The following is a 24,651-nucleotide window of genomic DNA, read 5'->3' as shown; positions in this document are numbered from 1 at the left end:
TACATTTTTCTGTTTAAATTTTTAATTATTTTTTCTCCTTTTAAAAATTGAGTATAACCTATATACAGTAAAGGGCACATATAGTAAGTATATAGCTTTATGAAATTTTAAAGATGTAATTCACCTCTGTAACCACCATCTAAACTAAGACATAGGACATTTCCAGCAGCCCAGAATGTTTCTTCTTGCGTTTTCTCATTAATAGTCCCCTAAGGTAACCACTGGTGTGACTTTTATCACTGTGGATTAGTTTTGCCCATTCTTGAATTTCATATAAATGAAGTTTATATGAAGTGCCTGACTTCTTTTGTGCAGCATAATGTCTGTGAGATTCATCCATGTTGCTGAGTATCTTAATTTATTCTTTTATATTGCTGTGTAGCATCTATTATAAGTATACCACGCTATACCCCAATTTATCCATTCTCCTGTTGATAGATATTTGTGCTTTTTCCAGTTAGTTTTTGACTATTTTGGATAAAAGTATCTGTTCTTGTACATGTCTTTTGGTGGATATATTTACTCATTCCTGTTGGATATATACATCTTAGAGTGGAATTGCCAGGGTAGAGAGTATGCATATGTTTAGCTTTAATAGATACTGACAAGGTATTTTCCAAAGTGAATGAACCAATTCATACTCCTACCAGCAGTGTATGGGAGTTCCAGTCATTCTATATCTTCATCAGCACTTGGTATTGTCAGTCTCTTTAATTTTAGCCATTTTGATGAGTGTGGAGTGGTATCTCATTGTGGTTTTCTCGTCATTGTTAATAGCTCCATATACATGTGCTCCGGTTTCTTAGGTTTTACTTTATTGTTGGGTTTTGGTATTAATGTCCTTTAACAAATACTTATCCAGTGCTTACTATGTGCCAGGGACTATTTAAGTTGCTGGAGTTACAGCAGTAAACAAAACCATTACATTTAATAGGAATATCTTTGCACACTGTTTTGTCTTTAGTGAATCCCAAAGATTAAAGCTTTATGGCTCTTTTTATACATTGCCAGATTTTTTAAAAAGGCTTTGAACAAGTTTGGAAATTGAAAGGAAACAGCAGTGTGGGTTTTCCCTCCTAGCATCTGACCCGAGAATTAGGAGACTAGTGTCTGCCACTGGGCACTCTTTGAACCTGTGCATGTCTGTTTGCTTTCAGACTCAGTTTTTCAAATCTATAAATAATGAGACGGAACAGGATGAGCTGAGGTCTTTTTCAGTCAAGAATTTGCCTCACTGATTTGTCAGAATTCAACAGTGTGGGGTTGGACCCCTACAGTCACTGTTGGGGCATTAGACTCATAAGCTAGGTGCTCAGAATTATTCTCGAGGGCAACTTTTCAGTTTCACTTATGTTTGTAGTATTTCTCTCATTATGTATTGATAATTATGTGTAATTATTTTCTTATTTTAGGTGTGTTGGACAGGAATGTTAAAAGGGTCTATGTTAAAAGAGCATATTAAAAGGATTTAGTGCACAAAGAACTACAGCCATTTTTAATAAAATCTAGAAAAAGAATAATGAGATAATTTTATTTTTTTATACATTTCAGAATATTTCCTTTTTAAAAGTTTTTTTGCCTTTTTTTGAAATATAATTGATATTATATTAGGTTCAGGTATACAACATGATGACTCAACATTTGTATATATTGCAAAATGATCACCACAATAAGTCTAGTTAACATCCGTCACCATATAGTTACAATTTTTTTTTTCTTGTGACAAGAACTTTTTTTTTTTTTTTTTGTGGTGAAGGAAAGTGCAGCATTTATGACAGGGAGCCAAGCTAGGAGTGCAGGACAGCTAGTGACCGAAAAGCCTGAACTCCGATGAGAATTTTTAAAATTTGCTCTCTTAGCAGCTTTCAACTATAGTCTCTCAGCAGTGACTATAGTCACTGTGCCGTACATTACATTATTTTCTTTTTTAAAAAACTTATGAATATGAAAATATATTTGACTTAATTTTAATACTTATATTTTAATCATGTTACTTTTTTTTTTAAACATCTTTATTGGAGTACAATTGCTTTACAATAGTGTGTTAGTTTCTGCTTTATAACAAAGTGAATCAGCTATACATATACATATATCCCCAAATCCCCTCCCTCTTGCATCTCCCTCGCACCCTCCCTATCCCCCCCTCTAGGTGGACATAAAGCACCGAGCTGATCTCCCAGTGCTATCACATTACATTTTTTTTTTTTATACAGCAGGTTCTTATTAGTCATCCATCCATGTACATCAGTGTATATATGTCAATCCCAATCGCCCAATTCATCCCACCCCCACCCCCACCCCCCACCGCTTTCCCCCCTTTGTGTCCATACATTTGTTCTCTACATCTGTGTCTCAATTTCTGCCCTGCAAACCGGTTCATCTGTACCATTTTTCTAGGTTCCACATATATGTGTTAATATACGATATTTGTTTTTCCCTTTCTGAGTTACTTCACTCTGTATGACAGTCTCTAGATCCATCCACGTCTCTACAAATGACCCAATTTTGTTCCTTTTTATGGCTGAATAATACTCCATTGTATATATGTACCACATCTTCTTTATCCATTCGTCTGTCGATGGGCATTTACGTTGCTTCCATCACCTGGCTATTGTAAATAGTGCTGCAATGAACATTGGGTGCATGTGTGTTTTTGAATTATGGTTTTCTCTGGGTATATGCCCAGTAGTGGGATTGCTGGGTCATAGGTAGTTCTATTTTTAGTTTCTTAAGAAACCTCCATACTGTTCTCCATAGTGGCTGTATCAATTTACATTCCCAACAACAGTGCAAGAGGGTTCCCTTTTCTCCACACCCTCTCCAGCATTTGTTGTTTGTAGATTTTCTGATGATGCCCATTCTAACTGATGTGAGGTGATACCTCATTGTAGTTTTGATTTGCATTTCTCTAATAATTAGTGATGTTGAGCAGCTTTTCATGTGCTTCTTGGACATCTGTATGTCTTCTTTGGAGAAATGTCTATTTAGGTATTCTGCCCAGTTTTTGATTGGGTTGTTTGTTTTTTTTTAATATTGAGCTGCATGAGCCGTTTATATATTTTGGAGATTAATCCTTTGTCCGTTGATTCATTTGCAAATATTTTCTCCCAGTCTGAGAGTTGTCTTTTCGTTTTGTTTATGGTTTCCTTTGCTGTGCAAAAACTTTTGAGTTTCATTAGGTCCCATATGTTTATTTTTGTTTTTATTTCCATTACCCTAGGAGGTGGATCAAAAAAGATCTTTCTGTGATTTATGTCAAAGAGTGTTCTTCCTCTGTTTTTCTCTAAGAGTTTTATAGTGTCTGGTCTTACATTTAGGTCTCTTATCCATTTTGAGTTTATTTTTGTGTATGGTGTTAGGGAGTGTTCTAATTTCATTCTTTTACATGTAGCTCTCCAGTTTGCCCAGTGCCACTTATTGAAGAGACTGTCTTTTCTCCACTGTATATCCTTGCCTCCTTTGTCATAGATTAGTTGACCATAGGTGCTTGGGTTTATCTCTGGGCTTCCTATCTTGTTCCATTGATCTATATTTCTGTTTTTGTGCCAGTACCACATTGTCTTGATTACTGTAGCTTTGTAGTATAGTCTGAAGTCAGGGAGTCTGATTCCTCCAGCTCCATTTTTTTGCCTCAAGACTGCTTTGGCTATTTGGGGTCTTTTGTGTCTCCATACAAATTTTAAGATTTTTTGTTCTAGTTCTGTAAAAAGTGCCATTGGTAATTTGATAGGGATTGCATTGAATCTGTAGATTGCTTTACGTAGTATAGTTATGTTCACAGTATTGTTTCTTCCAATCCAAGAACATGTTCTATCTCTCCATCTGTTGGTATCATCTTTAATTTCTTTTATCAGTGTCTTATAGTTTTCTGCATACAAGTCTTTTGTCTCCTTAGGTAGGTTTATTCCTAAGTATTTTATTCTTTTTGTCGCAGTGGTAAATGGGAGTGTTTCCTTAATCTCTCTTTCAGATTTTTCATCATTAGTGTACAAGAATGCAAGAGATTTCTGTACATTAATTTTGTATCCTGCTACTTTACCAAATTCATTGATTAGCTCTAGTAGTTTTCTGGTGGCATCTCTAGGATTTTCTATGTATAGTATCATGTCATCTCCACAAAGTGACAGTTTTACTTCTTCTTTTCCAATTTGTATTCCTTTTATTTCTTTTTCTTCTCTGATTGCCGTGGCTAGGACTTTCAAAACTATGTTGAATAATAGTGGTGAGAGTGAACATCCTTGTATTGTTCCTGATCTTAGAGGAAATGCTCTCAGTTTTTCACTATTGAGAATGATGTTTGCTGTGGATTTGTTGTACATGGCCTTTATTAGGTTGAAGTAGGTTCCTGCTATGCCCACTTTCCAGAGAGTTTTTATCATAAGTGGATGTTGAATTTTGTCAAAAGCTTTTTTTGCATCTATTGAGATGATCATATGGTTTTTATTCTTCAGTTTGTTAATATGGTGTATCACATTGATTGATTTGCATATATTGAAGAATTCTTGCATCCCTGGGATAAATCCCACTTCATCATGGTGTATGATCCTTTTAATGTGTTGTTGGATTCTGTTTGCTAGTATTTTGTTGAGGATTTTTGCATCTATGTTCATCAGTGATATTGGCCTGTAATTTTCTTTTTTTGTAGTATCTTTGTCTGGTTTTGGTATCAGGGTGATGGTGGCCTCATAGAATGAGTTTGGGAGTGTTGCTTCCTCTGCAATTTTTTGGAAGAGTTTGAGAAGGATGGGTGTTAGCTCTTCTCTAAATGTTTGATAGAATTCACCTGTGAAGCCATCTGGTCCTGGACTTTTGTTTGTTGGGAGATTTTTAATCACCGTTTCAATTTCTTTACTTGTGATTGGTCTGTTCATATTTTCTATTTCTTCCTGTTTCAGTCTTGGAAGGTTATACCTCTCTAAGAATTTGTCCATTTCTTCCAGATTGTCCATTTTATTGGCATAGAGCTGCTTGTAGTAGTCGCTTAGGATGCTTTGTATTTCTGTGGTGTCTCTTGTAACTTCTCCTTTTTCATGCTAATTTTATTGATTTGAGTCCTCTCCCTCTTTTTCTTGATGGGTCTGGCTAATGGTTTATCAATTTTTTTTATCTTCTCAAAGAACCAGCTTTTGGTTTTATTGATCTTTCCTATTGTTTTCTTTGTTTCTATTTCATTTATTTCTGCTCTGATCTTTATGATTTCTTTCCTTCTGCTAACTTTGGGTTTTGTTTGTTCTTCTTTGTCTGGTTCCTTTAGGTGTAAGGTTAGATTGTTTATTTGAGATTTTTCTTCTTTCTTGAGGTAGGCTTGTATAGCTATAAACTTCCCTCTTAGAACTGCTTTTGCTGCATCCCATAGGTTTTAGATTGTCATGTTTTCATTGTCCTTTGTCTCTAGGTATTTTTTGATTTCCTCTTTGATTTCTTCAGTGATCTCTTGGTTATTTAGTTACGTATTCTTTAACCTCCATGTGTTTGTATTTTTTACATTTTTCCCCCATAATTGACTTCTAATCTCATAGTGTTGTGGTCAGAAAAGATGCCTGATATGATTTCAATTTTCTTAAATTTACTAAGGCTTGATTTGTGACCCAAGATGTGATCTATCCTGGGGAATGTTCTGTGTGCACTTGAGAAGAAAGTGTAATCTGCTGTTTTTGGATGGAATGTCCTATAAATATCAATTAAATCTATCTGGTCTATTGTGTCATTTAAAGCTTGTGTTTCCTTATTAATTTTCTGTTTGGATGATCTGTCCATTGGTGTAAGTGAGGTGTTAAAGTCCCCCACAGTTATTGTGTTATGTTACTGTCGATTTCCTCTTTTATAGCTGTTAGCAGTTGCCTTATATATTGAGGTGCTCGTATGTTGGGTGCATATATATTTATAACTATTATATCTTCTTCTTGGACTGATTCCTTGATCATTATGTAGTGTTCTTCCTTGTCTCTTGTAACATTCTTTATTTTAAAGTCTATTTTATCTGATATGAGTATTGCTACTCCAGCTCTCTTTTGATTTCCATTTGCATGGAATATCTTTTTCCATCCCATCACTTTCAGTCTGTATGTGTCCCTAGGTCTGAAGTGGGTCTCTTGTAGACAGCATATTTATGGGTCTTGTTTTTGTATCCATTTAGCGAGCCTGTGTCTTTTGGTTGGAGCATTTAATCCATTCACGTTTAAGTTAATTATCGATATGTATGTTCCTATTCCCATTTTCTTAATTGTTTTGGGTTTGTTTTTGTATGTCCTTTTCTTCTCTTGTGTTTCCCACTGAAAGAAGTTCCTTTAGCATTTGTTGTAGGGCTGGTTTGGTGGTGCTGAATTCTCTTAGCTTTTGCTCGTCTGTAAAGCTTTTGATTTCTCCCTCAAATCTGAATGAGATCCTTGCTGGGTCGAGTAATCTTGGTTGTAGTTTCTTTCCTTTCATCTCTTTAAGTATATCATGCCACTCCCTTCTGGCTTGTAGAGTTTCTACTGAGAAATCAGCTGTTAACCTTATGGGAGTTCTCTTGTATGTTATTTGTCGTTTTTCTCTTGCTGCTTTCAATAATTTTTCTTTGTCTTTTATTTTTGCCAATTTGATTACTATGTGTCTCAGGGTGTTTCTCCTTGGGTTTATCCTGTAATGGATTCTCTGCACTTCCTGGACTTGGGTGGCTATTTCCTTTCCCATGTTAGGGAAGTTTTCAACTACAATCTCTTCAAGTATTTTCTCGGGTCCTTTCTCTCTCTCTTCTCCTTCTGGGACCCCTATAATGCAAATGATGTTGCGTTTAATGTCCCAGAGGTCTCTTAGGATGTCTTCATTTCTTTTCATTCTTTTTTCTTTATTCTTTTCTGCAGCAGTGAATTCCACCATTCTGTCTTCCAGGTCACTTATCTGTTCTTCTGCCTCAGTTATTCTGCTATTGATTCCTTCTAGTGTATTTTTAATTTAAGTTATTGTATTGTTCATCTCTGTTTGTTTGTTCTTTAATTCTTCTAGATCTTTGTTAAAATTTCTTGCATCTTCTCGATCTTTGCCTCCATTCTTTTTCCGAGGTCCTGGATCATCTTCACTATCATTATTCTGAATTCTTTTTCTGGAAGGTTGCCTTTCTCCACTTCATTTAGTTGTTTTTCTGGCGTTTTATCTTGTTCCTTCATCTAGTACATAGCCCTCTGCCTTTTCATTTTGTCTATCTTTCTGTGAATGTGGTTTTTGTTCCACAGGCTGCAGGATTGTAGTTCTTCTTGCTTCTGCTGTTTGCCCTCTGCTGAGATAATTTTCTAAATTCCTATTAACCCTCATATTCTACTTCTCTTTCTTAGGTCTAGAAAGGTGTTCAGTGACAAATATACAAGGTCCCACCATCAGGGGCTTATTGTCAATTTTTACTGATCAGAGGCCTAGGAACCCTCTCATTCTGGTCTTAAACCCCAAATTTGAATAGTGTTTATAAGCATCACTTTCAAAACATGGAGTCATGTTGTACCACTTACTTGTGACCCAAAAACTTAGATATAGCATTCCCTCACCTTGTTTAGTACTTTAATTTTACTCTGTGGAGCTCATGCCTCTGGTATGTATTGAGCAACTAGGAAATTTCATGCCCTTGCACTTGTCTAGGGAATACTCAAAATAACTTTCTGTTGTTTGTGTTTTCTAGCCGTCATAACTTCCCCACAGACACTTCTGAATCTCTGGCAGGGCTTTAAAATTACCCTTGGAAGCTCAGATATAGCATTTTATTGTCTAGTTTGAGGTGCTTACTGGGGTGGAAATGAGTGTGCCGGAATATGACAGAGTTTTGGTGCAAACAGGATTGTTCTCCTTTGTATTCTCTCTCTCATTGCTGTAACTGGCTGTGGAAACTAATAAACTGACACATAACAGGAGGAGGAGTTCACTTTCAGAATTCTACTGCCACATAGTAGAAAAGTAGTAGAAAGGTGAAAGGAGCAATCAATTGACAAATATTCATTCATTCAATAAACATTTACAGATACCTGATTGTGTACCAGTTATCTGTAGTGTTAGGAATGAAATATACAAAAATGGACGTTTCAGACCCTGGCCTGAGATGCTTATAGTTTAGTTTGAGGAGACAGTCCTATAAATAAATATATCCAATATAATGTAACAATTACTATAATATAGATCTGAGCAAGGTGCTATGGTAGTGCAAAATAGGGAGTAACATATTTTCCATGTGTGTGTGAGTGTGTGTGTGTGTGTATGCATACATATTAGGGGACGCTTACTAGAAGATATGATGTTTAAGCTGAATTGTGAAACATGATTGGGACTTAGGAAAGGTGGGAGGAAACTCCTGACAGAGGAATGGCTTATGCCAAGGAACAGTAGCCTAGTGGAGCAATGGAGCATATGAGGACCTCTAAGTATATAATTGATATCATTGGATATATAGTTGATACAGTTGCAACATAGTTCAGTGGAGAAAGATGATGGGTGGGACACACAGCTGGAAAGTCAAGCAGACACTGGACCATTAGGTACTTGTGTGTCATGCTAAGGAGTTTTCTCGTGAAGGGTTTTGTTAAGAAGTGAAAGGATTAGAATTGAATTTTTTGGAAAAAAAAATGTCAATATGGGAAGGGATAAATCAGACTGGGCTAATTTTGGAAGCAGAAAGAATAGTCAAAAGGCTATTGCAATAATCCATGTGAGAACCGATGAGGAACTGAATTAAGATAGTGGGAGTGAAGATAAAGAGACAGGAAAGGATTTGAAAGATTTTGGTGAGTCAGAGTTGGTAGGAGTTTGTGATTGGCTGAACAAGAAAAAGAAGGGTGTGGGTCCCTGGTTTCTTGTTTGTGTGATCAGATTGCACCATTTACCTATGTAGGGAAGCCTGCCTACTTTAGAGGACCTACCATTGTATCTCCTGGGCATACCAGAAGATACAATGAAGTTTAAAATATGGCCTCTACTTATTTATAATATATGCTTCTTTACAATAGTATATATTGGACAGGTGGAATTGAGTGAAAAGAGCATGTTAGATGAAGGAAAATGTATGGTCAAGCAAAAGCACATAGATGAGAACAAATATGGTGAATCCTTAACACCCTGAGAAGACCTGTTGGACTGGAGAAGACCTTCGCTCTCCATCCTTCATCCCTTCACTTCTTGGCTTCAGTTAAAACTAACTCTCCACAGACATCACTTTTTTTCTCATGACCTCCTTTTGAGTTTGCTCTTTTATCCATTCTGCTTCCTGCCCATGCTTACTATGGGAAGAAGACTGATCAGCACCAGAAGAGCCCACCCATTGATCTTGATCTTGTACCACTATCAGTCAACAACACTTCTCTTTTAGAGTTCACACTCCTCATCTATACCACCATCTCCATATTTTTTTACATTGTCCATGGCCTCTAGAACACTCTTTCCTCTTCCTTGATAATATCTGCTGTGATTTAAAAAAAAAACCCAAAAACTTAGTAAAAGTTATCATTAAAATAGGAAAAAATTGAAAGACAAATGATAGACTAGAGAAAAAATTTTGCAACACGTATGACAAAGGTCTAATTTCTGAATATACAGAGCCCTTTCAAGTCAAGAAAAAATAGTTGGACAGTAGAAAAATAGGCTAAGGATGTAAATAGTAAATTTACAGAAAAAAGGAAACACAAATGGCCATGAAAATATTGAATAATGTTAACTGACCTTGTTGATAACTTTAAAAGTGAAAATCAAAACATAAACATCACCTAATAGTATAATAACAATTAAAATTTTGCTCACATCTAGAGTTGGTAAGAGTGTGAGTAAAATAGATATTTCCATACACTCTTTGTGGGAGTTTGAATCAGGACAAATTTTTTGGAGGGTGATTTGGTACTATGTATCAAAATAGGGATTTATGTTAACAAATAAGTATTTGAAGATAAATGTTCAGTGTCATTCATTATAGCAGTATTTGCAGTTACAATTTGGAAACAACCTGAATGTCCGCTAATAGGGAACTGCTTAAATTAGAGTAAATAAGTTGAGTGAAATATTATTCTGCACTTGATAATGAGTTGCATTATGCACTGACTAGCATGGTCTTGGATAATTTCTACCACTTTGCTTTTTTGTTATTTTTTTGTTTTTTTAGGTAAGAAGTGGATTTATTTAGAGAGAAACACACTCCACAGACAGAGTGTGGGCCACCTCAGAAAGTGAGAAAGGCCTACCACTTTGCTTTTTTAAAAAATTTTTATTTTATAATGGAGTATAGTTGATTAACAGTGTTGTATTAGTTACCATTTTGCTTTTGCGCTCAATTTTTATGGATTGAACACATTCAATATTTTGTTCGTGATTATAGTCTTTGCTTGAAACATGGAGTGATGCTAAAAATCTGACAGATAAGAATGAGACACAATTACACTTTTGTTTGGTGCCTTTACAACTCTTTATTATCATTCCCTTGTGGAGTAAAGGTCTCCAGAATCTCTTTTCTTCTTAGAAGTTTCCACAAACCCACCCACTTAATGAAATAAAATTTCTTTGTCCACCTATAGAACACATAAGTTATAATGTAGTTACCAGTGTTTCCTGCTATAAAATAAAGGAGAATTGTAGAGTTACTGACTGACACAGGTATCACATTGATCCGTAGGTAAGAACTCACACTGGAAGTGTATAGCACAGGGAAGAAAGCAGAGGTTTTTCAGTGTCACATCTGGGTTCAAATCCCTGCTCTGCCATTTAATAATTATATGATGTTGAACAAGTTATTTATCTTCTCTGAGCCTCAGTTTCCTTATCTATAAATAGAAACAATGTAGCTAACCTTTTTGGTTGCTTGGAAGATTAGATGATATGTTAATCAACTTGCATGAAACTAACACATAATATAGGTCCTCAGGGAATGGTAACTCTTAATGACATTCCTAGCTGACTCATGGGGTAAAGTATGTGCTATCTTCACCAAGTTAGATAAGTGATCACATGATATTCTTTACACTGATTTGTGGAAAGTACCCTTAAAATAAGTGGTTCAGTATTTGCAACTATCTTGTATTGCTGGTCATCGTATTTATAGGATTATCTAGGAATAATGCCAACATGAAGAGCCCTTCATGATCAATGTTTATTTACATCAACTTTGGTAAATGTGATAGGCTGAAAAATGGCCTCTCAGTGATGTCCACGCCAAATCCCCGAAAACTGTGAGTACGTTACCTTATACGGCAGAAGGGATTTTGCAGATGTGATTAAATTAAGGGTCTTGATATGGGGAGATTATCCTGGATTATCTGGGTGCACCCAGTGTAATCACAAGGGTTCTTATAAGAGGGAGGCAGGAGCTTTAGAGGTTGGAGTGATATGGGGCCATGAGGGAAGAAATACTGACAGCCTCTAAAAGTTGGAAAAGGCAAGGAAACATTCTCTCCTAGAGTCTCCAGAATTAACAAACCCCAGCCCTTTAGACTTCTGACCCCCAGAACTTTAAGATAATTAATGTGTGTCATTTAATGTCACTAAATTTGTGATAATGTGTTACAGCAGTCATAGAAAACTAATACAGTGGGTGTTTCACTCCTGAGACAATAAGGAATTATGAGAAAACAGAGGTCAGAGCAGGATGATAATTTAAACTCTACAGTGAAATGTTTAGTCCACAGTAACATGATTACCATTGTGATGATGTCATTTCTATACTATAGGGGACACTATAATCTACTTTTCTGTGTGTGCATTTAATACATTTTAGATTTTATTGTGTGCCTTTGGAATGATGTATAACCTTCCCATATTCAGGTCCTTTCCATGGCCTTGGATAATTTAGTTTTATGAAGAACCCCTTATATTGCTTCTCATCTTCCCTTAGATGGTGAAAATTATTTCTCATTTTGCCTTAGATGGTGAAAATTTTATCATTAGCCATAACTGTACTGCAGTCCAGCCTTTGGGAACCACTGCTATAAGGCAGAGCTGGCAAAATGTGTATGCATCTCATGTCCAAAATAGGAAAGATTAAATGATCACCTGTTTATTTTGTCCATATTACACCCAATATTAAGGTGTTTGGACATTATGATAATATAGGCCATTTGACATGGACCTACTGAAAATGTCATATTTGTCTTTGGACTGATTTCATCAGCATCATCTTAAAAGTGTACATTCTCTAGCAAGTTGTTTATTTCTCTGTTGCCTGCCTTTCTGTTTTTTAATTTAAGCTCCATAAAAGTATAGGCTTTGGCTTGTTAGCTGTGGCATTTCTAGTCCCTAGAACGGTGGCTGACATATAGTAGGCACTAAAGAAATTCATTCTTATTGAATGAATGAATAAATGAATGGATGAATGAATTACATAGTCTTATCTTTGCGATGGATTATGTGCTCCTCATAATTTGATGCCAGGAAATGCATCCAGAATAGAAAGGGTGCACTTGGAGCAGGAAGTCAGTTACTAACTCTGTGATCATGGGCATATCTTGTTACTTCTTTATTTCTGCCTAATTTTATAAATTGGGAAGTATATGCCTACCTTTATAGGGTTGACATAAGACTAAATAAAGTGATAGAAATACAAGTGCTATATAAATCATAATAATATCGAGCATTATCATTACAAATGGGTTAGTTGATAAAAATAAAATGGGCCAGAATTTGGAACAGGGATGGATTCCTACCCCTGTGATTGTATTGGTAAAGGATGATTAATGATTAGAGTGTGAATCCTTGGCTGTGTAAATAATGAAACAAAAAATGTTGGATTTTTTTAACCAACTCTGTAAAGGATAGTAACTGTGCATTTTGATTTCCTGACTCGTGTGGGACTTGAATTTGTTTCAAAATCATCATCTTTATTTTGTGCTGCTATATGAAGTTCATGGCTATTTATCTAGGACATTCTCTTTGATTTCTTTTCGACCTTATAATAAAGAAACATTTGTCAGTGTATATTTTTAACCTTATATAATCATTTTTTAATGAAGTTCTGATTAATTTTTTTTTGCTTATTTATTTTGCCACAGATTTATGTTCACTTTCTTTGACCTGATTTTAGGACAAGATTGTGATGAGGATCTTTGAGTGATTTTCCCCCCCTTAATCTTGCCAGTGCTTTCCAATTCATTAATCAGTCAAACATATTTTTTGAGAGCAGCTGTGTGCCAGGTACTGTGCTAGGCCTTGGGGACACAGCACTCAACAAAACAGATATAGTCCCGTTGAATCTCTAGTTACCTTTATGGTCATATTGACCCACACACCTGGCATTAAATGCTGTGCTGTTGTACTCTTTATATTCATTCAACAAATATTTATTGAGCGCCCATTTTGGGTCAGGCAGTATTCAGATCCTTAGTGAATAAGACAGATAAAATGTCTCTGCTCCAATAAGTTCCAAGCTTTTACATTCTGGGTATGTTGGGATGGGGAAGCTCAGGAAGGCTGGAAATAGGGAATAGACATATAAACAAAGAGTTAGGCAAGAAAATATCAGGAAATGAATTAAAATAATGTCACTGTTTTACCCTGGGCTTCCTAGAAAATGCAGCCTGAGATAAATGCTTGCATGATAATGCTTTATTGGGGAGTATGATACAAGGAAGCAAGAGTGAGGGGAAAAGGGTAAAGAGGCAGAGAAAGAAGGAGAGCCATTTTAAAGGGATGCACTACCAAACTGGCCACAGGTTTGCAACAAATATAGTTGGTTTCTTGTCTTGCAGGATGTTTCTAGAAAGGTTGCATGAAGTTTCTGCCTTTCAGAGCAGCATATAGAAGGGTGGAAGGAAGGCTGAATAATTGATCTGCTGTTTCCTTGCCATCTCTAGTCTCTGCTAACTCTGCTAACTGCCCTGCAAATTCCTCCAGGCAGCCTTTGGCGAAGCCAGATTCAGAGTCTGGGCAAGCAGCAGGCAGGCATAGTGGTCTCTCCTTGTTAGTTGACACTGTCTGTGGGGCTTGTTGGCCTCTAAAGTCTACAGTGGTGGCAGTGGTCGGGACTTTATGACTAGAGGAGCTTTAATGAGTGGTTAGTAGGGCCAGTCTGGCAGGGAAGCAAGGCTAGTGGCTGAGGACCCGGAGTGGCAAGGGACACGGATAGGTGAGCTTCATGGGCCTGTGGTGGGGCACAAACTGGACCCAGTACAGTTTAGTTATACAGTGAGTGATTGGGTGGCTGGTCAAGGAGGACCTTTCTGAGGAGGTGACATTTAAACCAATAAATACCTGAAGGACAATGATAATCTAGCCACACTGCAGGAATAGGGAATAGCTAGTTCCAAAGACTCTGCATAGAATGAACATGGAGTGTTTGGAGGGGAACAGGAAGCGAAGTATGACTAGGTGAGTAAGGGAGAGAGTGGAGTGGGCCGAACTCTGAGAAATAGGCAGGGGCCAGGTCTTGTGAGGCTGGTAGGCCAGCTGGAGGAACCAGGATTTTTATCATAGGTGTGGTGGAAAGTCGGAGCATCTTATGCGGGGGAATTAAATGAGCTGATTTCTGTTTCAGGAAGGTCTCCCTGACTTCTCTGGGGAGAATGGGTGCAGGAGCCAAAGCAGGGAGGCCAGTGACGGGTATTTGAGAGCATCATCCGAATGAGAAAATGACAGGCATTTTAGCACCAATTTGCTACATGCATCGTTGTTTGGCTTAAAATTTTTAATGTAATTATTGAAGTGAATTAGTGCTTGTCTCTTAAAGCTTCAGGTTCAGGGTATTAACAACCTCAGATTACCTGCTAAACATCTCAAGCTCCCCTAAGGTAATCCATTTTTGAATCAGCTTGTCATTTGCGTGGCAACTCTAGTCTTCAGTTCTTAACTCCAGCCAACCTCCTTTCCCTTTGACAACCAACAAAACTTGGTGTGGAATATAATTTGTGATTGGCATACAAATCTTAAAGCAAGGCAGATAAACAGGTTTTGACATACTGTTATTTTATTTTCCACGCAATTGACTGCCCTGACAGTGAATCTAAAACCTTCTTTCAGATTGCTGAGCAGAGTTTTGGAAGCTAGTACTTCATGGTGAATGATGCAGAACATTTAAAAAGGGGGAATATTTCTCCACTGATTCTCACTATACCTCTTGATTGTGAGTTCAGCACTACTGTTTATTTGCTACTTAGTGACTGCATTAATCAGGGTTCTTGATTATAATATACAAAATCCAGCTAGCTACGTTAAACAAAACAAAACAAACCAAACAAAAAAGTAATGGAATGACAAAGAATTAACAGAAGCTGGAGGGAGATGCTTGAAAAATGGGCAGAAACCAAGAAGGCAAAAGAGGCTAATAACGCTTTTTTTGTCTTTGGGTCACTCATTCTAAATGGAAAGTCCAGGAAGCCGCACTGGAGGGGTTGAATCTCACTCATGTGTCTGCACCCTATGCTCCCAGGAAGGAACCTCCCCCTTGGCTTCCAAGGGGGAAGACAGAGCACTACCCGCACCATACCTAGATTCAGTGGGAAATGCCCCCTAAATTAGAAGGGAGTTTGGATATTGTATACTTTTTACATTGAAGAAAAAGAAAGAAAGAAAAAAAATTTCACTTTATAGATCACTGTATTCCCAGCATCTACGTTAGTGCCTCCATCTAGTTGATAAGCAACAATATTTCCTAAGAAAATGAATGAGTTCTGTTATAACCTCAAAGACAGCAGCTATTGTGGTATTCTCGCTGTCCTGATAAAATGGCCTGGTTTCTTTAGCCACAAAACACAAATCTAAGTACAATTTTCTTCATCATGTATAATAGCTAAAAAGGGCTATGATCTTTAGCAAAACTTAAATTTTGATAACTTTAGCCATCAAACAGCTATCTTGGAACATTTTTTTCCCATTTTCCTCTCCAAGTAAAGTTTTGGGAAACACCAATGGGCAAGAATTCTTGAGAATTTTTCCAGTTGTGGGAGTTCTTTATATTCCTTGTGATTTAAAAGGCTATTTCCCAAGAAGTTCATAACCTTTGTGACTATATGCTGCTAATGTTTCAGAGCTTTCTAAACTGGCATGCCACAGAAAATCACATTTTGGTGTTATTTTTTTGTTTTTTTTTTTACCTTTGGTTCCTATTCTGCAATTTTTTAAACATCTTTATTGGAGTATAATTGCTTTACAATGTTGCATTAGTTTCTGCTGTATAACAAAGTGAATCAGCTATACCTATACATATTTCCCCGTATCTCCTCCCTTTTGCATATCCTTCCAACCCTCCCTATCCCACCCCTCTAGGTGGTCACAAAGCACGGAGCTGAGCTCCCTGTGCTATGCGGCCGCTTCCCGCTAGCTATCTATTTTATATTTGGTAGTGTATATATATCAGTGCCACTCTCTCACTTCATTCCAGCTTACCCTTCCCCCTCCCCGTGTCCTCAAGTCCATTCTCTACATCTGCGTCTTTATTCCTGTCCTGACCCTAGGTTCTTCAGAACCATTTCTGTTTTAGATTCCATATATATGTGTTAGCATACGGTATTTGTTTTTCTCTTTCTGACTTACTTCACTCTGTATGACAGACTCTAGGTCCATCCACCTCACTATAAATAACTCAATTTCATTTCTTTTTATGGCTGAGTAATATTCCATTGTATATATGTGCCACATCTTTATCCATTTATCTGTCGATGGACACTTAGGTTGCCTCCATGTCCTGGCTATTGTAAATAGTGCTGCAATGAACATTGTGGTACATGACTCTTTCTGTATTATGGTTTTCTCAGTGTATATGCCCACTAGTGGGATTGCTGGGTCATATGGCAGTTCTATTTTTAGATTTTTCAGGAACCTCCATACTGTTCTCCATAGTGGCTGTGTCAATTTGCATTCCCACCAACAGAGCAAGAGAGTTCCCTTTTCTCCACACTCTCTCCAGCATTTATTGTTTGTAGATTTTTTGATGATGGCCATTCTGACCGGTGTGAGGTGATACCTCATTGTAGTTTTGATTTGAATTTGTCTAATGATTAGTGATGTTGAGCATCCTTTCACGTGTTTATTGGCAATCTGTATATCTTCTTTGGAGAAATGCCTGTTTAGGTCTTCTGCCCATTTTTGGATTGGGTTGTTTGCTTTTCTGATATTGAGCTGCATGAGCTGTTTGTATATTTTGGAGATTAATCCTTTGTCAGTTGCTTTGTTGGCAAATATTTTCTCCCATTCTGAGGGTTGTCTTTTCAGCTTGTTTATGGTTTCCTTTGCTGTGCAAAAGCTTTTAAGTTTCATTAGGTCCCGTTTGTTTATTTTTGTTTTTATTTCCATTTCTCTAGAAGGTGGGTCAAAAAGGATCTTGCTGTGATTTATGTTATAGTGTGTTCTGCCCATGTTTTCCTGTAAGAGTTTTATAGTGTCTGGCCTTACATTTAGGTCTTTAATCCATTTTGTGTTTATTTTCGTATATGGTATTAGGGAGTGTTCTAATTTCATTCTTTTACACGTAGCTGTCCAGTTTTCCCAGCACCACTTATTGAGAGGCTGTCTTTTCTCCATTGTATATTCTTGCCTCCTTTATCAAAAATAAGGTGACCATATGTGTGTGGGTTTATCTCTGGGCTTTCTATCTTATTCCATTGATCTATATTTCTGGTTTTGTGCCACTACCATACTGTCTTGATTACTGTAGCTTTGTAGTATAGTCTGAAGTCAGGGAGCCTGATTCCTCCAGCTCCGTTTTTCTTTCTCAAGATTGCTTTGGCTATTCAGGGTCTTTTGTGTTTCCATCCAAATTGTGAAATTTTTTGTTCTAGTTCTGTGAAAAATGCCAGTGGTCATTTGATAGGGATTGCATTGAATCTGTGGATTGCTTTGGGTAGCATAGTCATTTTCACAATGTTGATACTTCCAATCCAAGGACATGGTATATCTCTCCATCTGTTTGTATCATCTTTATTTCTTTCATCAGTGTCTTATAGTTTTCTGCATACAGGTCTTTTGTCTCTCCACGTAGGTTTATTCCTAGGTATTTTATTCTTTTTGTTACAATCATAAATGGGAGTGTTTCCTTAATTTCTCTTTCAGATCTTTCATCATTAGTATACAAGAATACAAGAGATTTCTGTGCATAAATTTTGTATCCTGCTACTTTACCAGATTCATTGATTAGCTCTAGTAGTTTTCTGGTAACATCTTTAGGATTCTCTATGTATAGTATCATGTCATCTGCAAACAGTGACAGTTTTACTTCTTTTCCAATTTGGATTTCTTTTATTTCTTTTTCGTCTCTGATTGCTGTCGTGAAAACTTTCAAAACTACGTTGAATAATAATGGTCAGAGTGGGCAACCTTCTCTCGTTCCTGATCTTAGACGAAATGGTTTCAGTTTTTCACCATTGAGAACGATGTTGGCTGTGGGTTTGTCATATATGGCTTTTATTATGTTGAGGAAAGTTCCCTTTATGCCTACTTTCTGGAGAGTTTTTATCATAAATAGGTGTTGAATTTTGTTGAAAGCTTTTTCTGCATCTATTGAAATGATCATATTTTTTTCCCTTCAATTTGTTAATATGGTGTTATCACATTGATTGATTTGCATATACTGAAGAATCCTTGCATTCTTGGGATAAAGCCCACTTGATCATGTTGTATGATCCATTTAATGTGCTGCTGGATTCTGTTTGCTAGTATTTTGTTGAGAATTTTTACATCTATGTTCATCAGTGATATTGGCCTGTAGTTTTCTTTTGTTGTGACATCTTTGTCTGGTTTTGGTATCAGGGTGATGGTGGCCTTGTAGAATGAGTTTGGGAGTGTTCCTCCCTCTGATATATTTTGGAAGAGTTTGGGAAGGTTAGGTGTTAGCTCATCTCTAAATGTTTTATAGAATTCGTCTCTGAATCCATCTGGTCCTGGGCTTCTGTTTGTTGGAAATTTCTAATCACAGTTTCAATTTCAGTGCTTGCTGTTTATATTTTCTATTTCTTCCTGGTTCAGTCTCGGAAGGTTGTGCATTTCTAAGAATTTGTCCATATCTTCCAGGTTGTCCATTTTATTGGCATATAGTTGCTTGTAGTAATCTCTCATGATCCTTTGTATTTCTGAAGTGTCAGTTGTTACTTCTTTTTCATTTCTAATTCTATTGATTTGAGTCTTCTCCCTTTTTTTCTTGATGAGTCTGGCTAATGATTTATCAATTTTGTTTATCTTCTCAAAGAACCAGCTTTTAGTTTTATTGATCTTTGCTATCATTTTCTTCATTTCTTTTTCATTTATTTCTGATCTGATCTTTATGATTTCTTTCCTTCTGCTAACTTTAGGGTTTTTTTGTTCTTCTCTCTCTAATTGCTTTAGGTGTAAGGTTAGGTTGTTTATTTGAGATTTTTCTTGTTTCTTGAGGTAGGATTGTATTGCTATAAACTTCCCTTTTAAAATTGCTTTTGCTGCATCCCATAGGTTTCAGGCCATTGGAAAATCACATTTTGAAGAGTAAAAAAAATCCTGGTTCTATTTTAAAAAATTGTGAAATTATGAATAAGATGGCATTCAAGTTAAGGTCACATAATGCCGTTTCAAAGTGTATTTATACAGACAGAACATTAATGAGATTGGATTCTCCTTTGAAGAATATGCACGTCCTAAGTTAATGAAAGTTTTGTCAGATTTGTGGTTTTTTGGCTGCCACCTTCAGCTATCTAAAAAGGCGTGTGTGTGTGTAGAGAAGTGTGGGAAAATCTTGTAGAATTGATTATAGTAATTTCATATTTTGGACAAGGTTAATGGCAGTAGTTGAGAAGTGAGGCTCTTCCAGGTAGCTAGTCAGGCTTGTTCCCAGTAAGCTAAATTTTTATTTTCTGTACATCTTCTTTAATGGCCTAATGTCTGCAAACTGAAATAGTGTCTGAAAGCAGATCTTGAACCCTCTGATTTATACAATCCAGAGATAGAATAAACTTTAATTCAACAGAATGGAGGATGTTACAAAAATAAGTGTTAGAGAATATGAAACTCCTTTTTGAGTGTTGCATCACAATAAATAATCAGCTTTGATTTTTACATACTCCTCTTAAAATGTGAAATTCTTATTTTGTCAAATGTAGTGTAAATAACATCCCTAATTGTACTATACCTGCATGAATGAGCATCAGCTGATATAATGTTACACACAGAGTTAATTATTGGGTTCACTCCAAATTCTTCCTCATTTTATTATCTTCATATCTTCCTTAAGAAAGTATATTTACTTTCTGTAGTTTTTTATTGTAAAAACAAAACATTTTTCCAAATTATGTTATAATAGCAATGTGATTTTGAAAGTAAATGAGCATCTCTCTTTCAGGCATTGGTATATAATTTTCATGGTCACTTGTTTTTCCGTTTGAGAATTGAGTGATGTAGAAAGTTGAATTGATTACTTCTCAGTGTCTATTCCAGTTCGTAAGAGTCTATGATTCTGTTTATATGTGCATCATTTTAAAGGGGAATTTTATCACTTTTATTAGTATGTGCAATTGGGAAGTCCTGTTTTTGTGACTACTAGTTTATGGACTTCTTTATGTTGATGTCAGTAAGTAGGTAAAAATGTGGGTAGAAAATCTTATTTTCAACTTAATCTCATTAACTTAACAATAAATGGCATTTCCAGGAAATGTCCCTAGTTCTTTTAAAAATTAAAATATAACTCCTAGGGTTCCTTCCTATAATTAAAATAATCTTAGAATTCTTAGACTGAAGCTGATAATTACTTTTGTCAAAAGATACTAAGAAAAAACCTGGTTGATAGATATTAGAAGGTATCATCTTGAATCTGAAGTTTAGTTGATAGGGAGAATATATAATTTTTAGAAATTATTATTAAGAACCATAATAAGATCTATAATTATATTTGCATATCTAAGCTATTTTGCACCTTTTACATGATGGAAATCTGTCACTCTGACCATCGGGTTTTTCATTCAATCACTTGTTTTCTCTTTTATCAATTACTCTTTCTTAGTGTATTATATAAAGTGAAATATGCCAAATGAATTTCTCACAGAAGAATAAATCTTTTGAAAGATCATGAGTCTTTCAACTATATCTATCTAGAATGATTATTAGATCAGTTGAAATGTCTATAAGCTTACCTTGATGGGCTACAATTTGTCAGTGCTATACACATGAAACTTGTTTGAATGAAAGAAAACTTTTCCTAAAACAATCTTTGATTTAGCCTAGTTTCTGGTAGTCACTAATGCTCCTTGCTAAATAGTTCAGGCTCTGCCTTCCATAGATCATACTAGTCATATGATCATACTAGGAAGCCCCTAGAGATTTGGTGACTGAGGTAACTAGTTATGGCCAGTAAGTTGTAAATGAAAATATTTGTCACTTCTGTAATGCAACATTTGATTTCCTTATTCAAGACCCTTCATAACTTTCTTCCCTTCCGCTCTTGTGGCTGGTGGGGATGGTGGCTTCTGCATCATTTTGGGTCCTTAAACATAGAGGTATGAGACATCCAGTCAACCTGTGATGAACATGTAGGTTGAGAGAGAAATAAATATTAGGTGTTATAAACCAAGGATTAGCAAATTGTAGCCCATGGGCCAAATCTTGCCTGCAACCTGTTCTTGTAAATAAAGTTTTATAGAAACATAGCCTTGTCTGTTTGTTTATGTATTGTCTATAGCTGCTTTTGTGCTACAACACCAGAATTGAGTAGTTGCAACAGAAGCTGTACAGCTAGCAAAATGGAAAATATTTGTTATATAGACCTTTAGAGAAAAAGCTTGCCTTCTCCTGTTCCAGTGATGGAGCCAGTGGTCTCTTCTCATGGGTCAGAACTTGTAAAGATTCAGGTGTAGAATTGTCATATCAGGAAGCTGATTTCCCCACCCAGTCTTATCTAAGCCCAGATATAGAGGCTCTTGTGCCCAAACAAAGAATAAATATGAGGTAGGTAACAGAAATCTTTGATCCTGAAGCACATTATCCTTTAGGGAATGTGGTGCTGTTCTGTTGTGGAGGTGACTGAATGAAATATGAGATTATAGGATGTGAAATATGTATGTACAAATACGTAGATTTGTTACTGTTCTTAATCTCCAAGTGGATAGGATTTAAGGTGTTTTATTTGAGGAATATTATAATTCTTCTAAAAATAAGATAAAGGTTTTGCTATAAAGGGATGGAAAACAGAAGGTCCAGATGTCCTAACTCTACCTGGAAGCAATGATACCTTCGGCCATTAGTACCTGCTCCCTACCCCCCACCTCCACCCGCACCCCGGAATGTTTGGCATCAACATGATGTGTTCCATGTTTTCCCTTTTGGGGCCTTAGCTTCCGCCACTTCCAGGGAAGGTAAAAATGTTCCTTAACCCAAATCTTTGTTTCTCCAAGGCCCAGTTTGGCCATAACCCCTTCTCTAATGTCCTCCCTTATTTCTCTCTCCTATAAACTTCTGCAATTATTCATGTATGTATCACTTATGTCAAGAGCAGCTTTCTGCCTTGTATTTTCTGCTTTGTTTATATGCATGCTTTATCTCCCTAACTAAGCCACAAACTCATTTTTTATGATTTAACACCTAGTACAGGATCTTGGAAATAATAATAAGTATTTGTTGAATGAATTAATAACTCAACTGCCCTTTCAGTGTCAGTAATGACAAAGAGGGAAAGTGGGACAAAGAGAATGTGTGAGTCATTCTCTGGCCCGGTTCTCTGTCTTCCTTATGGGCCACAGAGTCTGAGTTAAGGGCCTTGCTCTGAGTAGAAGCTTAATTTTATTTGAACTGCCACTTTATATTATTTCATTTATTAAATTTGTCTCAATCTACATCCCCAGTCTCCCCACAGTCATAAAAATGCTTGTTTTATTCTTTTAATCCTCAATCGTAATTTTTTCATTGCCTTTATCCAATCAAAAATAATTAACATTTATTAAATGCTTATTATATGCTAGGTACTGTATTTACAAATGTGTGTGTGTTCTCATTTAATCCTTACAACAACCTTATGGGTAGGTACTATTATTAATTCTTTCTCACAAATGAGAAAACTGAGGCTTAGGGATGTTAAGTGACTCCCTCGAGTGATATTACTGCATAGCTGGTAAGTATAGGAGCTGGATGAGTAACCCAGTCAGTCTGTCTCCAGAGCTCACTCTTCTAGTTTATAAAACTGCTTCCTCAAAGGATTTCCCTTCTCTTATCTCTGCTTTTCAATACTATGTCAAGTCTGGTTTGACATATCGGTCAAGGTACGTTTAAGCATCTAGCATTGTGCTGAGGGTAGGGATATGTCATAGAGCTATAAAACCATGTTCCTTTAAGGGACCTGTACAACAGGTTCTTTTGGCAACAGAAAATATATAGAGGTATCAAATAATCAGTGGAAAACATCATCTGTAATGAGTGCTAAATTGAGCAGTACAGACAAATCATAAATTCATAGATTGTTAGAGTCAAAGAGAGGGACTTTTGAGGTAAACTAGGCCATTGTGCTTGTTTTTCAGATAAGCAGCTTGACAGCATATAGTAAGGTGCTAATTGTGTGATACAGAAAAAATAACAACCCAAGTTGCCTAAAGAGATTGGGGGTGGGTGGGTACATCAAATGGAGTTAGAGGAGGGGGAGATGGGTGTTGATAGTTGTCATCAAAGAATGATTCACAAAGGAAGTGGGACTTGATTTTAAACTCAAAGGATAGGTAAGTTATGTCTGGGGGAGGCTGTAGGTATATGTGCACGTGTGTTTATATGAGTGCACACATACCCAGGGCCTTTGTTAAAACTGAGGTATAGTTGATTTCCAATATTATATTAGTTTCAGGTGAATGACATAGTGATTCAAAATTTTTATAGCTTATACTCCATTTAAAGTTATAATAAAATATTGGCTATATTTCCTGTCCTGTACAATATATCCTTGTAGCTTATTTATTTTATACATGGTCATTTGTACCTCTTAATCCCCTACTCAGGGCATTGTTTGAATAAAGTCATGAAGTGGCTGGCTGGAGTATAAGATTTATTCTGTCTGCTTGTTCACCATGTTGTCTCCAGCATTAATTGGTGCTTGTGGGTGGGTATTTTAAAGATGTGAGTGCCTGAGCCTCACTCAGATGAGTTGAATCAGAATCTTTAGGGGTTGGCCTGGGGCATCAGTAATTTTTAAAAGCTCTCCAGATGGTTCTACTATGAAGACAGGATTGAGAACTATGGAAAAGTATGGGCATAGTATCTTCTCATGATGTTACCACTTAGTAGAGAGCTAAGATATACAAGAGTAAAATAAGTGTGATATAGAGCCCATGGTCAGTGCTCTATAGGCAGACAATAGCATAATGAAATGAAAGGATTTGAGATAAGATGAGATAGATGGATGAGATGGGGAGTTGGAAGAGACCATTTAGAAAGCAATTATAGTAGTTATGGAATAGAAGATTGAAGCCTAGTGTAGGGTGTTTTTTCTGGAAATAGAGAGGAAAGTTGTAATCTGAGAATTTTCACAAAATCTTGCTAACTGGTAAAATGTAAAGGATGAGGAAAAAAAGAAGAGTCCAAGAAATTAAGTGGCAAATCCACAACAAATAAAATTTGCCTTATTAAACATTTTTAGGCTGATGTTTGGGGTTTGAAAATATTTCCTGAAAAACTAACTTGGAACAAATCAGCATTTAAGACCAATGGTTTTTTTTTTAACATCTTTATTGGACTATAATTGCTTTACAATGGTGTTTAGTTTCTGCTTTATAACAAAGTGAATCAGCTATACAT

At 36.3% G+C, this 24,651-nt stretch overlaps 1 protein-coding gene across 15 annotated transcripts in view; it reads left to right on the top strand.

Moving 5' to 3' along the window:
• Positions 1-24,651, top strand: part of DCDC1 (doublecortin domain containing 1) — a 471,016-nt gene that overhangs the window by 156,330 nt on the left and 290,035 nt on the right. The window lies entirely within an intron of this gene.

The sequence above is a fragment of the Balaenoptera physalus genome (assembly GCF_965194825.1).
Source record: "Balaenoptera physalus genome assembly, chromosome: 10".
In the NCBI taxonomy this organism is placed as follows: Eukaryota; Metazoa; Chordata; class Mammalia; order Artiodactyla; family Balaenopteridae; genus Balaenoptera; species Balaenoptera physalus.
Note: the sequence above shows the minus strand (reverse complement) of the source record. Positions and strands in the feature narration are given on the sequence as shown.